General features: G+C 39.1%; 1 long non-coding RNA gene and 1 pseudogene across 1 annotated transcript in view; one reads left to right on the top strand and one right to left on the bottom strand.

Moving 5' to 3' along the window:
* LOC138057085 (uncharacterized) overlaps positions 1-18,678 on the bottom strand; it is a 29,738-nt gene extending 11,060 nt beyond the window's left edge. Inside the window, exon 1 of the long non-coding RNA XR_011133601.1 lies at positions 18,667-18,678. This is a non-coding gene — a long non-coding RNA (uncharacterized lncRNA). The remainder of the gene's footprint in view (positions 1-18,666) is intronic.
* On the top strand, positions 6,670-8,234 carry LOC138057625 (uncharacterized; annotated as a pseudogene).
* Positions 18,679-24,407: the final 5,729 nt, after the last annotated feature.

Raw genomic sequence — 24,407 nt, 5'->3', positions numbered from 1 at the left:
GTTAAAAAAGTCAACTGGAAATGTGAAAATAGCACATCTTAACGTTCGCTCGCTTAAATGCCGTGAGCATTTCGTTCTTGTAAAGGAAGCTGTCCTGGAAAACAAGTTTGACATCTTCACTATATCCGAAACCTGGCTCAATAGTTCAGTTTCAGATTTCAGATTTGGAGATAGTTCTTCGTATCTGTTGGTCAGAGTACTGTCGACAAAATCACATCCCTAGCTAATGAATGCAATATAACACTTAACCAGAATTATTTTACACCGAGACAATACGCCCTTTCAGACCAGTTCACACTGAGTACCATTGATTATAAACAAATAGAACGTATAATAACAATGATGCCTTCTAATAAGGCCCCTGGGATAGACAAAATTCCGATTCGCGTCATCAAAGATTGTCTTAATCCAATTGTTCACACAATCACGTCTATTGTTAATGCATCCTTTCTAACATGTGTTTTTCCATCAAAATGGAAAACAGCTGAGGTTACACCAATTCCAAAAGACGGCGACCACGAACAGGCAAACAACAATAGGCCCATATCACTCCTACCAGTTTTATCTAAGGTTTGCGAAAGGGTTGTACATAATCAACTCACTTCATATCTGCAATCAAATGACACCCTATCAAAGACTCAAAGCGGTAACAAGAAATGGCATTCGTGTGAAACATCTGTCATTGAAACAACCGACACAATTCTTAACGCTATTGATAAAAAGAAGTTAACTGCTGTTGTACTCTTTGATATGACCAAAGCCTTTGATAGTGTTAATCACGAGACATTAATTTTAAAATTGCAAGATGTCGGAACCTCCAGTCATACTCTCCAATGGTTTCGCAGTTACCTAAGCAACAGGAAACAAGTAGTACGAATCCACTCAACGCTGTCTGAGCCTTTGCCTGTGACCAGTGGTGTACCTCAAGGGAGTATTTTGGGGCCAGTACTATTTATCATATATACGAATGATCTTTCCTCGATACCACAGAAATGCAGCACCCAGAGTTACGTAGATGATACGAAACTCATTACTTCCTTTCAACTAAAAGACAACCTGGATGCAATTACTGATTTGAAAGACGATCTGTTTAAAATAGGAGAATGGTGCTCCAATAACCTCTTGTTACTTAATCCTAGCAAAACCAAGTTAATGATATTTGGCAGCAGGCAAATGCGTGCAAAATTGCAATTTCTTTCCCTTCCCTTTATGGGAAAGGACATCATGCCTTCAGACACTGCTAAAGACCTGGGCGTGATTTTGGATTCTAATTTAACTTACGATGAACACATAATTAAAACGGCTTCTTCTTGCATGTCCTGCCTTGGCCAAATAAACCGCGTCAAGCATGTTTTTGACAAACGTACACTCCTGACGATTATCAACTCTTTAGTTTTTAGTAAATTATTTTATTGTTCTAATGTATGGGCAAACACGTCGAAGTGTAATATTAACAAACTGCAGGCTGTGCAAAACTTCGCCTGCCGCATTGTGAGCGGCGCGCGTAAATATGACCATATTACGCCTATTCGTAAAGAGCTCAATTGGCTACCTGTGGCAAACCAGTTATATTACCGAAGCGCTATAATGGCCTTTAAATGTATGACGGGCCACGCCCCTGAATATCTGTCTTCAAAATTTTTAAAGCGAGCCGAGGTGAGCGGTCGTAGCACCAGAAACTCTCAATTGTTGAACATTCCACTTTTTAAAACCGCTAGCGGCCAAAGAACCTTTTATTATAGAATAGTTAATTTATGGAACTCTTTAGATTATAATCTTAAACTGTGTGATTCAGTCACTGTTTTTAAAAATCACCTGAGGACCAAATTACTTAAAGAACTGTAATTTAATACTTATATATTTTAACAATTTTTAAAATTTTATCTTTTATCTTTTAATTGTAAATAGGAATATATTTGTGTTAATATTGTCTTTGAAAAGCCCCTTGGGGAAAGTCAATAAAGTATGTATGTATGTATGTATACCACCAGTTTCATATAACAAATATCGAGTAAGGATAGATGGCCAAATGATGCCAGTCACGTGATCCCAAGCTGGGTGGAGAGTTTAGCGCATTCCACTTGGTGCTTGTCTCACTTTCGTGCTTCCCGAAGCCCACATAGCCGTGATCAACCAATCCCAGGTCAGTCATACTCCATACAATCACACAAAGTAGTCAACTTTGTTGAATACAAGCTGAATTCAGTTCAGCAGCTCTCTGTATTGTGACTGTTAAGATGTTTACAGGAACCATAACCGGGTCATTGTATGAGATTTCATGGCTGGTGCCAGAGGATGGTCTGTGTTCCAGCTGGGATCACTCAGATTTAGCTTCAGTTACAATGCCACGAAATCAAAACGCCTGATAACATACCAAGGGCTTAAGATTCCCGAGAGATGGAGGTGTTTAACAACCAAACGTCTTCCCGATAAGAAATGCGAGTAAGCGAATGTGTAAGAAAAAGGATAAAATTAGACAATCTGATGCTAAAATCAGTTTGATGATTATGGTGAAAATTAAGGAATGATCGTCGAAGTTACATGTTGAGCAACTGCCAAGTAAGAAGCCTGAAGGAAAAAAAAAAATCAAGCCCCCAGTTGGATTCCCAACCATAATCTCGGAGATGCTACAGCTAACACTCCTCCAATATTGACATTGAATGAGCCGCATCTCACAAGAGCAGGACAAACAAATGTGGAAAGAAAAATCGTAACACAGGGCGAAACTATGATGTAAGCCAAACTCTTGATTAGAAAACACGAGGCTTGTTGACTTTATGGGAGTCAAAGCCATGCAGGCATATTGATGGCAGGCAAGAGTTTTACAAACTTCACCGTTCCTGCCAATTCTCTTGAAAGATGGGTTTGGTTTTCAAACCAACAAATTTTGTGCATTAATTCATCAGTTTGCTGTGATATCACAAGTGACTACTACTAGCGACATAGTTTCAATGTGCATGGACTTTGATACTGATCAGCCGGGTGATAACCGCATCTCTTGATGAAATCAAGAATACATAATCTGATCGTCACAGATTGGACAAAACACACCGTAAGCATCATGAATGACAGTAAAGTTTGCCTGGATAACACGTGAAGAGTGTGTACATCAATAGATGAATAGACTCACAAATATTGACAGTAGTAAAAGTTGGATATTAAGGTCAGTGGGAAAGCAACACCTCTCGTCATAGCACCTGTTTCATAAAACAAATATTGAGTAAGGATAGATGGCCAAATGATGCCAGTCATGTGACCCCAAGCTGGGTGGAGAGTCTAGTGCGCTCCACTTTGTGCTTGTGCCACTTTCGCGCTTCCTGAGGCCCAAATGATCAACCAATCCCAGGTCATGCTCCATACAATCTATCAGGTCATTGCACACAATTACAGTAGTCAATTTTGTTGAATACAGGCTGAATACAGTTCAGCAGCTCTCTGAATTGTGGCTGTAAGGATGTTTACAGGAACCATAACCGGGTTGCTGTCTGACATTTCATGGCTAGTGTCAGAGGACCGTCTGTGTTCAAGCTGGGGTCACTCAGATTTACCTTCAGTTACAATGCCATCAAATCAAAATACCTGATAATATACCAAGGGCTCAAGATTCCCGAGTGATGGAGGTGTTGCTTAATTTCTAGTATAGTGTATAGAAAAACTCTATTTAACAATTAAACATCTTCCTTATACAAAACAACTCCTAATTTTTTCAGGAAGTCAGTAAGTGAATGTGTGAGGAAAAGGATAAAACTAGAGAATCTGATGCTAAAATCTGTTTGATGATTGTGGTGAAACTTAAGGAATGATCTTCAAAATTTACCTGTAGAGCAACTGCCAAGTAAGAACACGTTGGGGCCAGCCCACCCCTCAAATGTTTCTCAAGAACTTGGGCTTGAATTGTCGAGATGGCCGCTAACAAACACGCAAAGACCTATGGGTTTTCTGCCTTTGTGCCAGCCGTTTAAAAGAGGCCAAGAAAACGGGTTTTTGGGGGAACTGGGTCTTTTCTACGTAGAGAAGGCGGGCATTTTCAGTTTCTTCGGATCACAAGCTTTCCGATGGTGTGTCATGAAGCCATATTTGTCGTAAAAGCGGCGACAAATTAGGGCCGAAGTTGCACCGAAGTTGACGTTCCTGAATAGCTCCCAAGGTGAGTTTTTACTGTAAAGTTTTTTTTGTTTCTCGAAATTTATATGCAAATTGAAAACCATACCATTTTAGTTCCAGCTCTCTTCGAGTTATCTGTCTTTTTCCTCTGCGCCTTGTCCCCGTTTCACTGCAAAAAACCAATGGTCTTTTAGGGCACATTCAAAGAAACACTTCCCATTGGGACTTTACAGTCGAGGCAAAAAGGAGCGAATGCATGAAGAATTGCAAAAGAAATTGGATTGTGATGAACGTATTAAAGAAATAAAGTCTCAACTCGACAAAACATCTGTGGAACTTAAAGAATTGCAGGCTGAACTTTACCGCACAGAAGAGCGAATCCGTCAGAGGAAACGAAAGGTAGCTAGCCTAGCTATGACAGTTATGTAGTGCAGTGCAGTGTCAGAGAGAAGGAGGTCCATGGAAGCTTCGTATTATGTCTCTCACTCGCTTTGTCTCATTTCTATTTTCATATCCTCACTACATATATTAATTTATGTTAATTTTATTTTTTCCATCATCCACAAAATATTAAAGTAAAAAATGAATGAATGAATAAATAAATAAATAAATAAATAAATAAATAAAACTTTCTATTTAAATTAGCTAATGACATATAATAACTAATATTATTAAATAATATAATTGTCAAATTTTGATATAATAATAATAATAACAATAATAATAATAATAATAATAATAATAATTTTAAATTTTAATATAACTGTCAAATTTTGACAGTCTGACAAATGAGTGTGAAGTGAGGAACAAAAGATCAAGACTACCTGATAGAACAAGTGAGCTTGATTTGCAGTCAAGTGAGAAACTAAACCTTTCAAGGGCACAGATTATGCGAAGAAGAAGAAGAAAAGCTCTAGAGGTGCTGAGGCCAGTTCACTGTGGGATGAAAAAAATATTGGCCCAGCCTGACAAACCAGTCCTTGATGGTATGTGGACTACACTTATGAACACTGCCCCCAAGAAATGTATGGCAGAATACATTAGAATGTCAAAAACCTGTACACAGATTGTACAACAGATTGTACAAACCAACATCCATGAATATGAGAACAGTTTAAGAAACAAAGTGAGAAGTATGCATGTTTTATGCAAAGGTGGCCTTATCAGCAAAAAGAAGTACACCAGTATTCCGAATACTTCAGATGTAGTAAAGGAAAAAGCAAGAAAATCTAAAAAGAACAAAACTGAATTCATGAAGAAATGTAAAGTTCCCAAGATTGTGCCATACAAATCCTTAGCAAGTTTTTTTTCCGAAACATTGACATTGGGGAGATCATAAATCTAGAAACACTAAGCTTCCAAATTTAATGTTGAGGCATTTCCTGTATTGTACAGACCTCTAAAGCCCTTCCTCTTGAAGCTTGCTGACCTGTATCTGTTTCTGGATGAAAGAGTTCCTTGTCTACATTGGTTCAATGCCCAGAAAGGCGTGCTATACATTGCTATTGGGGCAGATGGGGCACCATTTGGAAGGGATGACACTGCCACTGGTAATTATATTTCTAGAAACATAGCACGTACACAGGGAAATCATTATACCTACTGCTATTTATTTCTCCAAGCAGTCAAGCTCATGCAGTTATATTCATTGTCGTTGTGCAAATTTTTCAGCATATCTACACTAATTCTATTCCTACACCTTTTTAGACTACTTACATGAAATTGTGCCTTGTAATTTCAATTCACCTGTAAACAGTCAGAAAGGGTGGGGTGGTTTAACCCTTAAGATAAAGTTGCTTAATTTCAAACAAGTTTTGTTTCTGTTTTTTCTTTGGTGCTTCACTGCAAAGATCTCTGAATTACTAATTGTCTTCTCCAGTCTTAAAATGTTGATGTTAAATTCAGTTACAAGCTGTAAATATTTATCCCAAGAACATATAATGTTTTAATCATTGGTTTCAATTTGCAGCATACCTCGTTAGCATCCTAAACCTATTACAAAGGGTGCAAAGTTGTAACAACAATCATCTACTGATGGGGTCAAATTCACCTGAGGACAGTCCATTAATCAAACATTACACAGATCATTTAAGCAGAGAAATGGCAGAAATTAAAGTTAAGCAGTTAACTACTCCACAAGGCCATCAGATTACATTCAGAATGAAGCTGGTCCCCTGTGACATGAAGTGGGCATCATCTATGTCTGGCGAACTAAACAACTGCGCGTTTTACTTTTCACCATTTGCAAATGTAAACCAGAATGACAAAATGACAATGGATGGGTCAATTGGTGCAGGGCCTAAGGACACATGGCAAGAATGGAAGTACAGTGTATGAAAAGAGAATTGCAACAGCCAAGAAGGTTGAAAAATTGAAAGCAAAACTCCGGGATCCTTCAGGAAAGCAAAGAAGCTAGTGAGGTCACAAAGTTGATTTCGAAGGAGAAATCAAGGCAGGAATTTATCCCACCACTTGGTAAGTTTGTGAATCTGGTTAAACCAGAACCCTTGCATAAACACAAATAATGCCTGGCAGCAATGGTTTACAAATCTACTGACAGTGGTTATGCAATACACTAATGATTCCCAACTTAAATCAGCCACAACTTTATCAGACATGACAGATGCTTCGCCACTGATCAAATTCCTGACATGTGTGAGAGAAACTGCAAAGTGTAGCAGGCTTTACAATTCCTTTGTGCGATGGTTTGGGGAGAAGAGGAAAAAGGGCATTTCTTTCTCTTACCGCTTTACAGGATTGGAATCAAAGAATTTTTCATGGAACTTCCCTTCCTTAATTCAGGAGGTCTTGTCAATTTCAACACCGTCACAAAGTTCAATTCTCAAACTCCATGTACTGGCATTTGTTGGACTGAAACTTAGGGACTCAGCATCCCTTTATTTAAGGGTTGAGGTAAGCAAAGCACAAGTAGCTGATGTGAAGACCTTGTGTCAAGATTATTTTAAAGCAATTGTGTTGTTTTTAAATGGCGTGAACCCACCTGTGTGGACTCTGGGATATGCCGTACCACGCCACACCATCTTGGACTAAACTCGATTCAAGGCCGTGAGTTCAAGCATGTGAGGTTGGCAATGTACATAAAGAACACATGCAATCTGAAGAAGGGTTTCCGGTGGCGAACTGTCTTCAGACATGAGTATGTCACCTTAGCTTGGCTTCGGGAAATGGACCCATACACTGTTTCCTACAAGCAAAGACGAGAATCATACATCTCAAAGAGAGTGAAGGAGGGCGATGACAGGTTCTGCCAGTGTGGAATGTTAAAATCAAACAATGCTGGTTGCAATATCTGCACTAGTACTATCACAACTCATATCAGGGAAAGTGTGGCCGCTCGAAAGGTTGTCCAAAGGTAGGGATTTAATTTAATTTTATTTCTGGACAGGGAGGAGAGGTGAAGCCAAGAAATTCTTGGTATCAGTAATTATTAAACAAAGTCAAAATCTGTCTGTACATGTCCTTAGGCTAGTATTACAAATGACAGACATAAAGTAACTTCTTTTTTTTCCAGGATTTACTTTAATTTAACTTCTGGAAAGGAAGGGAGGGGTGGAGGGGGGGGGGGGGGGAGGGGGAAGAGGTGCAGCCAATATGTGTTTTTTGTTTTTTTCACAAAATTAAAAACTTTCAGAAATTGATCTTGGTATCAGTAAGTAAACAAAGTCAAAATTTGTCTGTACATGTCGTAGTATTACAAATGACATACTTAACATAACTTCTTTTTTTTCTTTTTGGGCCCTGATCATTACAGATTTTCACAACAAAAGGTAGAGTGCATGTGTGTGTTGTTTCTGTTTTTGTGCATTTACAGGGTTTGGTTTTGAAATCAATGGAAGCGATGCTTTTTGCCAGCTTGCTGTGATATTTGAAGGGCGGCCTCATGTAAGATACAGCGGGCATAAACTTTGATAATCAGCATGGTCTTAATTGCGTCGCTCATTGAAACCTCCCTCCCTGTAAAACACATAATCACATAATATACTGGGCCCGGTTGTTCGAAAGCCGATTAACTTAATCCAGGATTAGCGCGCACTTTTGTTTCATGTTTTCAACTTTTAGTTCATAGTTTCTTTTTCTTATTTTTCTCTTTCAGGGTTGACTTCTCCTAATGCAAAGTTTTGCTGAATATCAGTGTTGAACAACATTTGAGAATTAGAGAAATATAACTCCAAGGTTAATTTTTAATCTGGGATTAGCGTTAATCGGCTTTTAAACAGCCGGGCCCTGATCATTACAGATTTTCACAACAAAAGGTAGAGTGCATGTGTGTGTTGTTTCTGTTTTTGTGCATTTACAGGGTTTGGTTTTTAAATCAATGGAAGCGATGCTTTTTGCCAGCTTGCTGTGATATTTGAAGGGCGGCCTCATGTAAGATACAGTGGGCATAAACTTTGATAATCAGCCTGGTCTTAATTGCGTCGCTCATTGAAACCTCCCTGTAAAACATGTAATATGCTGATCGTTACAGATTAAAACAGCAACAGGTCGTTTTTTTTCCTTTTTGTTAATAATTTATTGATATCAAGCATTTGTGAAAAATTGTAAGAGGATGGCGCATTCTTGGAATGAATGTGTGACGAGTCCATAAGGACATGGCCTGAGAACTAAAAACACCATACCCACAAGAAAGTTCGCCCGGATGACACGCGAACTGTGTGTACATCAATAGATGAATAGACTCACATCGATTGTAGTTAATAATAATATAGACTTATGTAATAATTGGCAGTGCTACTCACCCTTTACTTGCAGTATTAGAACTGAATTGCAAAAGGGCACAGCTCACGATATTGTGCTTAAAGCATGCGAAAACACCTCTGGGTACCGCTGGACAGGACCATGTTTGATGTCAAAGCACAGCACCACAGGTAGATGTTAATTAGCTGTGAGTAGGAAAGAAACACCTCTCTTCATATCCTGTTTCATAAAACAAATATAGAGTAAGGATAGATGGCCAAATGATGCCACCCACGTGACCCCAAGCTGGGTGGAGAGTCTAGTGCACTCCACTTGGTGCTTGTGTCACTTTCCCGCTTCCCGAGGCCCACATAGTCGTGATGATCAACCAATCCCAGGTCATGCTCCATACAATCTAACAGGTCATTGCACACAATTACAGTAGTCAACTTTGTTGAATACGGGCTGAATACAGTTCAGCAGCTCTCTGTATTGTGACTGTTAGGATGTTACAGGAACCATAACTGGGTCGCTGTCTGAGATTTCATGGACGGTGTCAGAGGACGGTCTGTGTTCAAGCTGGGGTCACTCAGATTTAGCTTCAGTTTTAATGCCACCAAATCAAAACGCCTGATAACATACCAAGGGCTTAAGATTCCCTAGTGACGGAGGTGTTGCTTTCTAGTATAGTGTAGAGGAATTGTGTCTTTAATAACTAAAGATCTTCCTGACACAGAAAGAACTTTTTCTTTTTTCAGGACGTGACTAAGTGAATGTGTAAGAAAAAAGATAAAACTAGACAATCTGATACTAAAATCGGTTTGATGACTATGATCAAAATTAAGGAATGATGGTGTAAGTTACATGTACATGTTGAGCAATTGCCAATTAAAGAAGCCTGAACAAAAAAATTTCAGGCCCCCAGTTGGATTCCCACCCATAATCTCCAAGATGCTACAGGTAGCTAACACTCCTCCAATAGTGAGATTGCAGAAGCCGTATTGCAAGAGCAGGAAAAACCAATGTGGAAATAAAAATCCTAACACAGGGACAAACTATCATGTTAGCCAAACTCTTAATCAAAAAAACTTGACTTGTTGAGTTTATGATAATCAAACCCTAGCACACTGGTGGCAGGCAAGAGTTTTACGTTCCTGAAAGTTCGCCCGGATGATACGTGAACTGTGTGTACATCAATAGACGAAGAGACTCACATTGATTGTAGTTTTATAATAATATAGGGTTATATAATAATTGGCAGTGCTAATCACTCTTTAATTGCAGTATTACGACTGAATTGCAAAAAGGGTGCAGCTCACGACTCATATCAGGGAAAGTGTGGCCACTGGAAAGGTTGTCCAAAGGTAGGGATTTAGTTTAATTTTATTTCTGGGCAGGGGGGAGAGGTGAAGCCAATATGTGTTTTTTTTTTTTTTTTCGCAAAATTTAAAAACTTCAGAAATTCTTGGTATCAGTAAGTAAACAAAGTCAAAATTTGTCGGTACATGTCCTAGTATTACAAATGACATACTTAACGTAACTTCTTTTTTCCAGCTTGAAGAATGCCTTGCATTAAAACTTTCTTAAGTCTGAGAAGGTAAGCTGGATGGCATGGAGCAATAATGAAATTGTGTTCATCGCCCAATGAACCCATACCTGTAACACTGTACAAACATATTAACTTACTGCAAGTACAGTGTAGATGAATTTAAATGAAACTGTAATAAGAGATGTAAACAAATACATGTACATGTGCTTTCTAATGGTCTTAAAATAAATGGAAGCAGTGCTTTGATAAATAGCCTGGTCTTAACTGCAGCGCTCAATGAAACCTCCCTCCCTGTACAACACATACAGTGTAATCACATAATATACTGATCATTACAGATTTTAACAACAAAAGGTACAGTGCATCAGTCATTGTTTTTGTTTTTGTGCATTCAGAGGGTTTGGTTTTTAAATCAATGGAAGCGATGCTTTTTGCCAGCTTGCTGTGATATTTGAAGGGCGGCCTCATGTAAGATACAGTGGGCATAAACTTTGATAATCAGCCTGGTCTTAATTGCGTCGCTCATTGAAACCTCCCTCCCTGTAAAACACATAATCACATAATATACTGGGCCCGGTTGTTCGAAAGCCGATTAACTTAATCCAGGATTAGCGTACACTTTTGTTTCATGTTTTCAACTTTTAGTTGATAGTTTCTTTTGCTTATTTTTCTCTTTCAGGGTTGACTTCTGCTAATGCAACGTTTTGCTGAATATCAGTGTTGAACAACATTTGAGAATTAGAGAAATATAACTCCAAGGTTAATTTTTAATCTGGGATTAGCGTTAATCGGCTTTTAAACAGCCGGGCCCTGATCATTACAGATTTTCACAACAAAAGGTAGAGTTCATGTGTGTGTTGTTTCTGTTTTTGTACATTTACAGGGTTTGGTTTTTAAATCAATGGAAGCGATGCTTTTTGCCAGCTTGCTGTGATATTTGAAGGGCGGCCTCATGTAAGATACAGTGGGCATAAACTTTGATAATCAGCCTGGTCTTAATTGCGTCGCTCATTGAAACCTCCCTGTAAAACATGTAATATGCTGATCGTTACAGATTAAAACAGCAACAGGTTGTTTTTTTTCCTTTTTGTTAATAATTTATTGATATCAAGCATTTGTGAAAAATTGTAAGAGGATGGCGCATTCTTGGAATGAATGTGTGACAAGTCCCTAAGGACATGGCCTGAGAACTAAAAACACCATACCCACAAGAAAGTTCGCCCGGATGACACGTGAACTGTGTGTACATCAATAGATGAATAGACTCACATCGATTGTAGTTAATAATAATATAGACTTATGTAATAATTGGCAGTGCTACTCACCCTTTACTTGCAGTATTAGGACTGAATTGCAAAAGGGCGCAGCTCACGATATTGTGCTTAAAGCATGCGAAAACACCTCTGGGTACCGCTGGACAGGACCATGTTTGATGTCGAAGCACAGCACCACAGGTAGATGTTAATTAGCTGTGAGTAGGAAAGAAACACCTCTCTTCATATCCTGTTTCATAAAACAAATATAGAGTAAGGATAGATGGCCAAATGATGCCACCCACGTGACCCCAAGCTGGGTGGAGAGTCTAGTGCACTCCACTTGGTGCTTGTGTCACTTTCCCGCTTCCCGAGGCCCACATAGTCGTGATGATCAACCAATCCCAGGTCATGCTCCATACAATCTAACAGGTCATTGCACACAATTGCAGTAGTCAACTTTGTTGAATACAGGCTGAATACAGTTCAGCAGCTCTCTGTATTGTGACTGTTAGGATGTTACAGGAACCATAACTGGGTCGCTGTCTGAGATTTCATGGCTGGTGTCAGAGGACGGTCTGTGTTCAAGCTGGGGTCACTCAGATTTAGCTTCAGTTACAATGCCACCAAATCAAAACGCCTGATAACATACCAAGGGCTTAAGATTCCCTAGTGACGGAGGTGTTGCTTTTTAGTATAGTGTAGAGGAATTGTGTCTTTAATAACTAAAGATCTTCCTGACACAGAAAGAACTTTTTCTTTTTTCAGGACGTGACTAAGTGAACGTGTAAAAAAAAGGATAAAACTAGACAATCTGATACTAAAATCAGTTTGATGACTATGATCAAAATTAAGGAATGATGGTGTAAGTTACATGTACATGTTGAGCAATTGCCAATTAAAGAAGCCTGAACAAAAAAATTTCAGGCCCCCAGTTGGATTCCCACCCATAATCTCCAAGATGCTACAGGTAGCTAACACTCCTCCAATAGTGAGATTGCAGAAGCCGTATTGCAAGAGCAGGAAAAACCAATGTGGAAATAAAAATCCTAACACAGGGACAAACTATCATGTTAGCCAAACTCTTAATCAAAAAAACTTGACTTGTTGAGTTTATGATAATCAAACCCTAGCACACTGGTGGCAGGCAAGAGTTTTACGTTCCTGAAAGTTCGCCCGGATGATACGTGAACTGTGTGTACATCAATAGACGAAGAGACTCACATTGATTGTAGTTTTATAATAATATAGGGTTATATAATAATTGGCAGTGCTAATCACCCTTTAATTGCAGTATTACGACTGAATTGCAAAAAGGGTGCAGCTCACGACTCATATCAGGGAAAGTGTGGCCACTGGAAAGGTTGTCCAAAGGTAGGGATTTAGTTTAATTTTATTTCTGGGCAGGGGGGAGAGGTGAAGCCAATATGTGTTTTTTTTTTTTCTTCGCAAAATTTAAAAACTTCAAAAATTCTTGGTATCAGTAAGTAAACAAAGTCAAAATTTGTCGGTACATGTCCTAGTATTACAAATGACATACTTAACGTAACTTCTTTTTTCCAGCTTGAAGAATGCCTTGCATTAAAACTTTCTTAAGTCTGAGAAGGTAAGCTGGATGGCATGGAGCAATAATGAAATTGTGTTCATCGCCCAATGAACCCATACCTGTAACACTGTACAAACATATTAACTTACTGCAAGTACAGTGTAGATGAATTTAAATGAAACTGTAATAAGAGATGTAAACAAATACATGTACATGTGCTTTCTAATGGTCTTAAAATAAATGGAAGCAGTGCTTTGATAAATAGCCTGGTCTTAACTGCAGCGCTCAATGAAACCTCCCTCCCTGTACAACACATACAGTGTAATCACATAATATACTGATCATTACAGATTTTAACAACAAAAGGTACAGTGCATCAGTCATTGTTTTTGTTTTTGTGCATTCAGAGGGTTTGGTTTTTAAATCAATGGAAGCGATGCTTTTTGCCAGCTTGCTGTGATATTTGAAGGGCGGCCTCATGTAAGATACAGAGGGCATAAACTTTGATAATCAGCCTGGTCTTAATTGCGTCGCTCATTGAAACCTCCCTCCCTGTAAAACACATAATCACATAATATACTGGGCCGGTTGTTCGAAAACCGATTACCCTAACTTAATCCAGGATTAGCGTACACTTTTGTTTAATGTTTTCAACTTTTAGTTGATAGTTTCTTTCGCTTATTTTTCTCTTTCAGGGTTGACTTCTGCTAATGCAAAGTTTTGCTAAATATCAGTGTTGAACAACATTTGACAATTAGAGAAATATAACTCCAAGGTTAATTTTTAATCTGGGATTAGCGTTAATCGGCTTTTGAACAGCCGGGCCCTGATCATTACAGATTTTCACAACAAAAGGTAGAGTGCATGTGTGTGTTGTTTCTGTTTTTGTGCATTTACAGGGTTTGGTTTTTAAATCAATGGAAGCGATGCTTTTTGCCAGCTTGCTGTGATATTTGAAGGGCGGCCTCATGTAAGATACAGTGGGCATAAACTTTGATAATCAGCCTGGTCTTAATTGCGTCGCTCATTGAAACCTCCCTGTAAAACATGTAAATAAATATGCTGATCGTTACAGGTTAAAACAGCAACAGGTCGTATTTTTTCCTTTTTGTAAATAATTTATTGATATCAAGCATTTCTGAAAAATTGTAAGAGGAAGGCGCATTCTTGGAATTAATGCGTGACGAGTCCCTAAGGACATGGCCTGAGAACTAAAAACACCATACCCTAAGAAAGTTCGCCCGGATGACACGTGAACTGTGCGTACATCAATAGACGAACAGACTCACATCGATTGTAGTTAATAATAATATAGACTTATGTAATAATTGGCAGTGCTAATCACCCTTTACTTGCAGTATTAGGACTGAATTGCAAAAAGGCACAGCTCACGATATTGTGCTTAAAGCATGTGAAAATGCCTCTGGGTACCGCTGGACAGGACCATGTTTGATGTCAAAGCACAGCACCACAGGTAGATGTTAATTTAAATTAGCTGTGAGTAGGAAAGAAACACCTCTCTTCATATCCTGTTTCATAAAACAAATATTGAGTAAGGATAGATGGCCAAATGATGCCACCCACGTGACCCCAAGCTGGGTGGAGAGTCTAGTGCACTCCACTTGGTGCTTGTGTCACTTTTCTGCTTCCCGAGGCCCACATAGTCGTGATGATCAACCAATCCCAGGTCATGCTCCATACAATCTAACAGGTCATTGCACACAATTACAGTAGTCAACTTTGTTGAATACAGGCTGAATACAGTTCAGCAGCTCTCTGTATTGTGACTGTTAGGATGTTACAGGAACCATAACTGGGTCGCTGTCTGAGATTTCATGGCTGGTGTCAGAGGACGGTCTGTGTTCAAGCTGGGGTCACTCAGATTTAGCCTCAGTTACAGTTATGCCACCAAATCAAAATGCCTGAAAACATACCAAGGGCTCACGATAATCCCGAGTGATGGAGGTGTTGCTTAATTTCCAGTATAGTGTATAGAAAAACTCTGTTCAACAATGAAACATCTTCCTGATGCATGTACAAAACAACTTCTAATCTTTTCAGGGAGTGAGTAAGTCAATGTGTGAGAAAAAGGATAAAACTAGACAATCTGATGCTAAAAGGTGTTTGATGATTGTGGTGAGAATTAAGGAATGATCTTCAAAGTTACATGTTGAGAAAATCTTTGAGATGCTACAGCTAACACGCCTTCAATCTTGAGATTGAATGAGCCGCATCTCACAAGAGCAGGAAAAACCAATGTGGAAAGAAAAATCGTAACACAGCTGGCGAAACTATGATGTCAGCCAAACTCTTGATTAGAAAACACAAGGCTTGTTGACTTTATGGGAGTCAAAGCCATGCAGGCATATTGATGGCAGGCAAGAGTTTTACAAACTTCACTGTTCCTGCAAATTCTCTTGAAAGATGGGTTTGGTTTTCAAAGGATCAAATTTTGTGCATTAATTGCCCGTTTGCTGTGATCTCACAAGTGACTACTACTAGTGACATAGTGTCAATGTGCATGGACTTTGATAATGATCAGTCTGGTAATAACTGTATCTCTTGATGAAACCACACAGCAAAACTTGACAAAACGGTACATAATCTGAATGTCACAGACTGGACAAAACACACTGCAAGCATAAAAAACTGACAACAAAGTTTCCCACATCAATTGTATTTAATAATAATAAAATAATAATCATTGGCAGTGCTTATCACCCTTTACTTGCAAAATTAGGACTGAATCAATTGCGAAAGGGCACAGCTCACCAATGACAGCAAAGTTTGCCCTGATAACACGTGAAGAGTGTGTACATTAATAGATGAATAGACTCACGAAGATTGTAGTAAAAGTTGGATATTAAGGTCAGTGAGATTAGCAACACCTCTCTTCATAGCACCTGTTTCATAAAACAAATATCGAGTAAGGATAGATGGCCAAATGATGCCACCCACGTGACCCCAAGCTGGGTGGAGAGTCTAGTGCACTCCACTTGGTGCTTGTGTCACTTTCCCGCTTCCCGAGGCCCGCATAGCCATGATGATCAACCAATCCCAGGTCATGCTCCATACATTCTAGCAGGTCATTGCACACAATTACAGTAGTCAACTTTGTTGAATACAGGCTAAATACAGTTCAGCAGCTCTCTGTATTGTGACTGTTAGGATGTTACAGGAACCATTACAATGCCACCAAATCAAAATGCCTGATAACATACCAAGGGCTTAAGATTCCTGAGTGATGGAGGTGTTGCTATCCTGTACAGGATACAGAAAACGACTGTTGAATATATAAACGTCTTTCTGATACAAAAACAACTTCAATTTTTTTCAGGAAGTAATTAAGTAAATGTGTAAGAAAAAGGATAAAACTAGACAGTCTGATGCTAAAATCTGTTTGACGACTATTGTGAAAATGAAAGGAATATGCTCACCAATGACAGCAAAGTTTCCCTGGATAACACGTGAAGTGTGTGTATATAAAGTAGATGAATAGACTTACAAAGAATTAAAAGTTTAATATTAAGTAGTGAGATTAGCAACACCTCTCTTCATAGCACCTGTTTTATAAAACAAATATCGAGTAAGGGTAGATGGCCAAATGATGCCAGTCACGTGACTCCAAGCTGGGTGGAGAGTCTAGTGCACTCCACTTGGTGCTTGTGCCACTTTCGCGCTTCCTGAGGCCCAAATAGTCGTGATGATTAACCAATCCCAGGTCATGCTCCATACATTCTACCAGGTCATTGCACACAATTACAGTAGTCAACTTTGTTGAATACAGGCTGAATACAGTTCAGCAGCTCTCTGTATTGTGACTGTTATTATAGGATGTTTACAAGATCACGAATGACAGCAATTAGTTTGCCTGGATAACATGTGAGGTGTGTGTAGTCATCAATAGATGAATAGACTCACATCAATTGTAGTTAATAATTATATTATCATTGGCAGTGCTAATCACCCTTTACTTGCAGTATTAGGACTGAATTGCAAAAGGACGCAGCTCCCGATATCAGGCTGAAAGCATATGAAGACGCCTCTGCCTGCCGCTGTACAGTCCATGTTTGATGTCAGAGCACAGTACCACAGCTAGATGTTAATTAACTCTGCGTGGGAAAGCAACACCTCTCTTCATAACCTGTTTCATAAAACAAGTATCGAGTAAGGATAGATGGCCAAATGATGCCAGTCATGTGACCCCAAGCTGGGTGGAGAGTCTAGTGCGCTCCACTCGGTGCTTGTGCCACTTTCGCGCTTACCGAGGCTCAAATAGCCGTGATGATCAACCAATCCCAGGTTATGCTCCATATAATCTATCAGGTCATTGCACACAATTACAGTAGTCAACTTTGTTGAATACAGGCTGAATACAGTTCAGCAGCTCTCTGTATTGTGACTGTTAGGATGTTTACAGGAATCATAACCGGGTCGCTGTCTGAGATTTCATGAATGGTGTCAGAGGACGGTCTGTGTTCAAGCTGGGGTCACTCAGATTTAGCTTCAGTGACAATGCCACCAAATCAAAATGCCTGATAACATACCAAGGGCTTAAGATTCCCGATTGATGGAGGTGTTGCTATCCTGTACAGTGTAAAGAAAACGACTGTTGAATAATATAAACGTCTTTCTGATACAAAAACAACTTCAATTTTTTTCAGGAAGTGATTAAGTGAATGTGTAAGAAAAAGGATAAAACTAGACAATCTGATGCTAAAATCTGTTTGATGATCGACTATCGTGAAAATTAAAGGAATATGATCTTCGTGATTTATTTGTTTGTTAGCGGTTTGTTTGAAGGATATGTATTAAAACGAGGCTGTTCTGAGTATGTTGCCATGTTGTGTGGTTGATTACGTTATTTAATGATAATCTGGTTTAATCCATCGTAGCTGTAACGATCCGTTGGTTTCTCAGTAATTTAGCACTGGCAACAAGGATGGGATTGATTGTGCACAATGACGGCAGTAAACATTGAAATCTAAGCCCTAGCATTGTTTGATTGCAAATTAAGGTAATTCGTCAGTGTTAGCAACATGGTGGAAGAAGAGGTGGCTCCAATCCCTTCAATACTTTCTGGTGGCCATTAGGGAGTGGTGAATGATTCACAAAAGAACTTTTGAATCAATGCTTTGCTACTTTAATTATACAGTGGGAATAGAGGTTCAGGAGTTGTATAAAATGTTAACTGACCCAGGCCTGGGTGCTGCAGTTGAAGAAGATAGTCAGCTACCAGCATCTTACATGTACTTACTTACTTATTTGCAAATTATTATTTGATAACAATGTACATTAAAATATCTGATGACATTTTTTTGTGGCAATGATATTTGATAACAATGTACATTAAAATATCTGATGACATTAATTGTTGTGGCCATGCTACTAAATTCATAAATAATACTATCATTTTCTACACAGGTGCTTTCAATTTTCAGTTAAAATAATACTGTTCAAAGTTGGCATAAATTGAAGTTCCTATGATGCATAAAAGAAACAAACCTTACTCTTACCAGTGAATTAATGCAAATGTTAGCAATGGTATATGGCAAGGCATTGAAACAATTTGGGAGCTCAATCAGATTGAGTTATGCCTCTATTAGTTCTGCAGAGCAATGATATCTTCCAACCCAGTGTAAATCCATATCTGTTGAGAGAGGGTAAAAAATAATGTGAGTCTAAAGTGCTACTATGACCAAAAAACAATTTCTATTTTCTTTGGATTTCAGAACTAAACAGTAACTGATCCAAGTTTTAAGCCTTGATTCCAAAAAGACACCTGTTTATTTTAACTGGAATTGTCCTGTTTAATGGTCTGCCATTACTACCTTTAAAATCTTGAGAGGGCTGGATTGAGGATTGAGGATAAAATGACATCAAAGACTCAATAGTGATGAAATGGTATATGAAATGACTCACATAAGACATATAAGACTCGATAGGTTAAGAATGCAATGTGTGTGAATAGAGCTGAATTAATGGGAGCATTAATGCATTGACTCCTGAGGGATCCCAATTGACGAGCAAAATCATCTGGCATTAGACAGAGTAAAATAATAAGTCTGGCCGGTTCAAAGGGTTAATATGCAGCAAAGGCGTTTGAGGCTTTCAGACTTTTAAACTCATGTTTTGCATATATAATAAGTTGTGTTCACACACTGAAATTTTAAGCTTGTGAGTAAACAATGTCACTTTTCCCTAGATCCAACCCTCTGAGGTCCAATCGGTCAGTTTGGAACGTGAGTTTTGTGTGGACCCTGAAAATCCAAAACTTACACTGAAAGTAAATAGCCTTTGAATAAGAATCAGCTTAAATTTTTGCCAGTCAAGTGTTGAGCAATCACATGCACTTTCAAAATCTCAAGGAAAAAAAGAAGTGATTTTTGACCATAGCAGCACTTTAAGAGTAAACATTATAAATGCACATTCTGGCCAACAGGTATAAAATGCAATTGCCAAGTAAACCTTAGTTAAAAGTTCAAATATTTGAATTTAAAGGAAATATCAAAAGCAGGAATGATACAGAATATATATCTGAAATGCTCATATATTTGAAGTGTGGAAATTGAATACATGGGAGTTAGAGATCACCACAATTAACCAGCAACTTAAGCAATTGTGACAAAAGCCTGAAGAAATCCAGGCTTGTGTAGGACACCTATCATGACAGTAAGATTGCGCAGCACTGCTCTAGAATAACTTAAGTGCAGCACAATCACACAGACATACGTTCAAGCCGCCCATATTTTTTCAGGCTTTCTTTACAACTGCTTTTACTTGCTGTTTAACTCTGATGGAGGTACAGGGATGGCGTAGTGGTGAGAGCACTCACCTCCCACCAACGCGGCCTCAGGGTCTGGTTCCCAGACTCTGCATCATAATGTGGGTTGAGTTGCTGTTGGTTTTCTACTCTGCACCAACAGGTTTTTCTCCGGGTACTCCAGTTTTCCCCTCTCCTCAAAAACCAACATTAGACTTGACTTGCGTTAATTGTTAATTTAGGTTTACAGTGTCCCCAATTAGTGCTCCAGTGCTAGAACGACTAGACCCTGAAATAAAATTCCTTTCCTTTCCTTTGACAATCCACATGCAGCTCTCATGTACTGTAATGATTATCATTATAAAACACATATATACACACACTTTACCAGTTTTCTGAGTATAAAAGCACAAGCATCAGTATGCCAATCTTACATGTAACTTGTTATCACAGTATAATTATGAAGTGTATTTGTTATTAATTAACAATGACAAATCTTAATATCTTTTTAAGTGTAAACTATACACAGAGGTAAAATGAAACCCACTGAAACTAACTGTTGGATGTCTTAATGAGAGTGCAATTATACCAATGGGCAGGGGATATAAAGATCCTTGCAATCTAATTGGCTCTAAGCAGTGCAATTTATTCCCAACTTGCACTATTTTTTTTTTGTTCCTAACTGGATCAATAAAATATTGGTACTGACTAAAATCCTGTAATTTAGCGATTAAATGATTATTGTGTGATTTCTAAATGGATGTAATAATTAGTGGTAATTGAACTTCATGTCGTGCAATTTTGGTCTGAAATCATACTTGTGATTTTAAATAGAACTTGCGCACGTATGATTTCAGACAACATTTCACTCCACTCAGTTAAAGTACGTGCATTATTTAACTAAGCATTCAATGTCGGTAAATGATGAGGGTTGTTTCGGTATTGGTAAGAAAACGACAAGTATCACCTGTGTTTTGTACAGGTCTGCTGGATTAATAACTAACGAGTCATGCTAAGAACGTAACACACCCAGGCTGAGAGATCTCTTTAGTTTTGTTTTGCGACAATATGAATATAATAAAGATAAAGAAATGTAAAACTGTAGTCTAACAGGTCATTATCAGTAGTCGAACTTACTGAAGGTACACCCGCCACACAACTTTAGGAACATGTTAAGAACGCTATCACGCTGAAATCGCAAAAAGATAAGAACCTTTAGTGTCAGTCCAAAAATAAGATGTTAATCTAACGTACATATTAAGAAAGGGTGTATGCATGGTTATGATGGTCTTTCCTGGGCTAGAACTCTCAGCTTTCCTCCCCACTAGCGGGCATTCCACTGGACGCCACTGGTAGAAAGTTTACTTTTGAAGAAAAAAATGTGGCTTATGTTATTTTTCGGACACTTCTCTTGTAAGAACCCTAAGAGAATTAACTCGAGGCATATACTGCGATATTGATTTCTCCTTGTAAAAACCTTACTTGGAAGTTTTTTGCTCACCTCTGTACAAACCCGAGTCCCCAACTTCGCCCAAGCGTCTCAATCGAACAAAACACGTTTCTTTTGCACGAATTGTGCACGATACTATAAAAGTATGTAGTCCGGTCTGTTAGGTCGAAAATCGTGACAAATCGCGTAAAAGCACCAAATTCGGTACAGATGTTCCTTTTGACGTAAGAAACAAATTTAGAAGGGGTGCCACGTGATTTGGTTTTCTGGGGGGGCATGAGGCTCATAGAAATTACGCAATACTCAAATGCTGGCATGAAAGCGAGGCTGTGGCATTTAATGTGTTTATTACGTACCAGGTTTGACGAATGCCGTTGCAAAATGACTAACCTACATTACTCAGACTCGGTTTTGTGTTTGTGTCCATAAAAGGTCATTTGCCTTGATCACGTGACATTCTTATGATGCTTTGAGCGCACTTATATCAAGGAGTGTTTTTGTTGCGTTTTACACATTCAATTTTTAACATCTGCGGCTAGATATCGTAAATGGTTGTTATTTGTTGCTCTATTTTTAAGGATTTGTGTTCTGTCAGCCTCCAGAGCAACTACAGAGCTCAGTACATGGTAGATTGGCTTTGAAACATTTGCAACGACCACTTTTGCAACCTTTCTTACATCCACACTTCAGCAATTCATTGCACGCCTTAGAGGCTTCTGGAAGTACGGTCCAGCGGGGTCTCCATCTATTATTCTCCATTTTCCATCCAAAATCAGACGGGGATGGGTAAAATTGTTGCTCATCAAGGGACGTCCAGATGCTTGCTTGGTAAAGAGCTCTGTTAGAATGATTCAACAGGGCATCCTAATAAACAATAGAAATTATATATAAATTCTTTACACAAGTATAATTTTAAACAAACGCGCACCGCTTATTTTCATGTACTTCATAAATTAAACTCTCTAATAGCCCAAGTAGAATAACTATAGGTTTAAGTCCAGCATAGCCTTATGATAGGCTTTGGTTAGTTAAAATAAAATTGATAAGTGGATTCAATACAAGAAAAGGTTGGGTTAGTTGAAATGTTTCTAGTCTTTACGCTAAACTCTCTTTTTTTTTTCGCGTTGTCCTCACAGGTGTTTACCTATCACAAATTTAGCCTATCAAAGACAAAAACAACTAAAAATTTGTGTATGATAGGTAGTTACCTCTGTTGGGGGAATGTTTTCTAGCGCCCGATTCTTTTTGTGAACAGTTCTCGTCGAGCAGTGTTCACATCGGTAGCAAGGCTGGTCCTGTCATAAAGTATCACCACAAAGCGCTGAAGAACATCAAATACAGGAGTGTTGATCTCAAGTGGAATGAAGGGGCTATCGTTCACAAAACGGAAAGCTTCTGTGGCTTCAGGGTACGCTTTCCAGGCCTCCCACGCAGATTTCTTTCCTTTCCCCAGGAATGCTGACATAGTGTCGCAACCGGTAAACGCGTGAAAAAATGGAAGCGCACGGCATTTCTCCTTGCCCAAATACTCACAAATGGTGTTAACAGAAAGCAGCTGAAACTTCTTTCCCATCCCAAAGGTGACCCAAAAGCTCAATCCAGACCAAATTGAAGACAAAGTGTGGAACTGCGCAATTAGAATGACAAGAACATCTGTGTCAACAGTGCGAACCAAGACACTTCTTCACCCCTCATCCAAAGCATCTCTAACGTGTACAAGAATCCTCGTGTCTGCTTCTTCGTGGTTGCAGCTACGCATTTGGTTCCTGGGGCAACTGGAGATGACGTTTTGACCTAATATAAAGGACGATACAGTCAGTGTAAGTGTTCATCAAGATTTGATGGACATAAAAAAGAAGTTTGAACGGTGTCTATATAATCCTTCCCAAAACGTGTTTAGCATCTTACCTGAAGTTATGTAGACAACTCTGTCAGCTGGAAAGGAAGCTGTTTCAACTGGCTTGGTTAAGAAGTCGAACATTTCCTTCTTGTTAAAGGAATCTTCGAGAAATGCCTGCCAGTTCTGAGGTAACTTGACATGCCCAGCTTCCTTTCGTCTCACGCCTTTCCTCTCTTCTCACGGGCAGATTCTTTCAGACTTGCCACTCGGTATTCATCCCACACAACGTCAAATCGTTTGGTACTGTTCAAGTGGTTTTCAAGGAAAGGTAAGAATCTGGAGTCTGCATATTCAGAAAACGTACCGACAGATGAAACTGGAAGCGCATGCACAATAGCTGCTCCATCAAAAACTTTGACATCGTAAGATGCTGGTGGTGGAGGTGGCGGTGTTTCTTTGTTGACGCATGAAATCAAATCAGACTTTTTCCCGAATCGGAGTTTGCCAAACTCTGACAAAGAAGGTGGATACGGCTGATTTTCATGCTTGAAGAACTCTTCAAGATCTCCGTCGCGCTGTTGGCTGGCAATATACAAACGACTGAAGAGGTAACGGTCACTTGTCACTTGTCACTGCTGGCGCTTGAACAGTGGCAAGGTATTCTTTGAAATCGTATCGTGAATCGATACAGTCCTTTCATCGATGACGTCTTTTACGAATTTCTTGTACTGGCGTAATCCAAGTTCCTGGATTCTATGCACAGTATCCACGACTGAGGCATCTGCGCAATTGCGTGTGTCAAGGGCAAGTAATTCAGGGCAGTCATCCTTAAAAGGGTTTCCCATTTCTGAAATTGTACTTACAAGTTGCTTGACATGACTTTGAAAGGTTTTCTGTGTAGAAAGCCCTTGTTCGTGGTGTTTTTTCTTTTCATCAACATTTGTTTCACCTTTCAACTGACTTTCGAACTCTTGCAACACTCGAGCAATTTCTGGTCCGGCCACCATCCATCTTCTAAATGCGACAGGACTTTCCGTTAGTCCTACAGCTCCACCTGATCCCTTCACCCTTGCGTTATTTTGCTCGTGTGCCTGGTCGATTAGGATGCTTGAAAAAGTGTTCGATGACTTCGAAATGACCCAGCATTCTCTGAGGATTTGTTGAACGGGGCCTGGTAAGCACTTCATATCTCTTATGTGAATAG

Source organism: Montipora capricornis, chromosome 7 (genome assembly GCF_036669925.1).
Source record: "Montipora capricornis isolate CH-2021 chromosome 7, ASM3666992v2, whole genome shotgun sequence".
NCBI classification, from domain to species: domain Eukaryota; kingdom Metazoa; phylum Cnidaria; class Anthozoa; order Scleractinia; family Acroporidae; genus Montipora; species Montipora capricornis.
The sequence above is the reverse complement of the archived record's forward strand: the minus strand, read 5'-3'. Positions and strand labels throughout refer to the sequence as shown.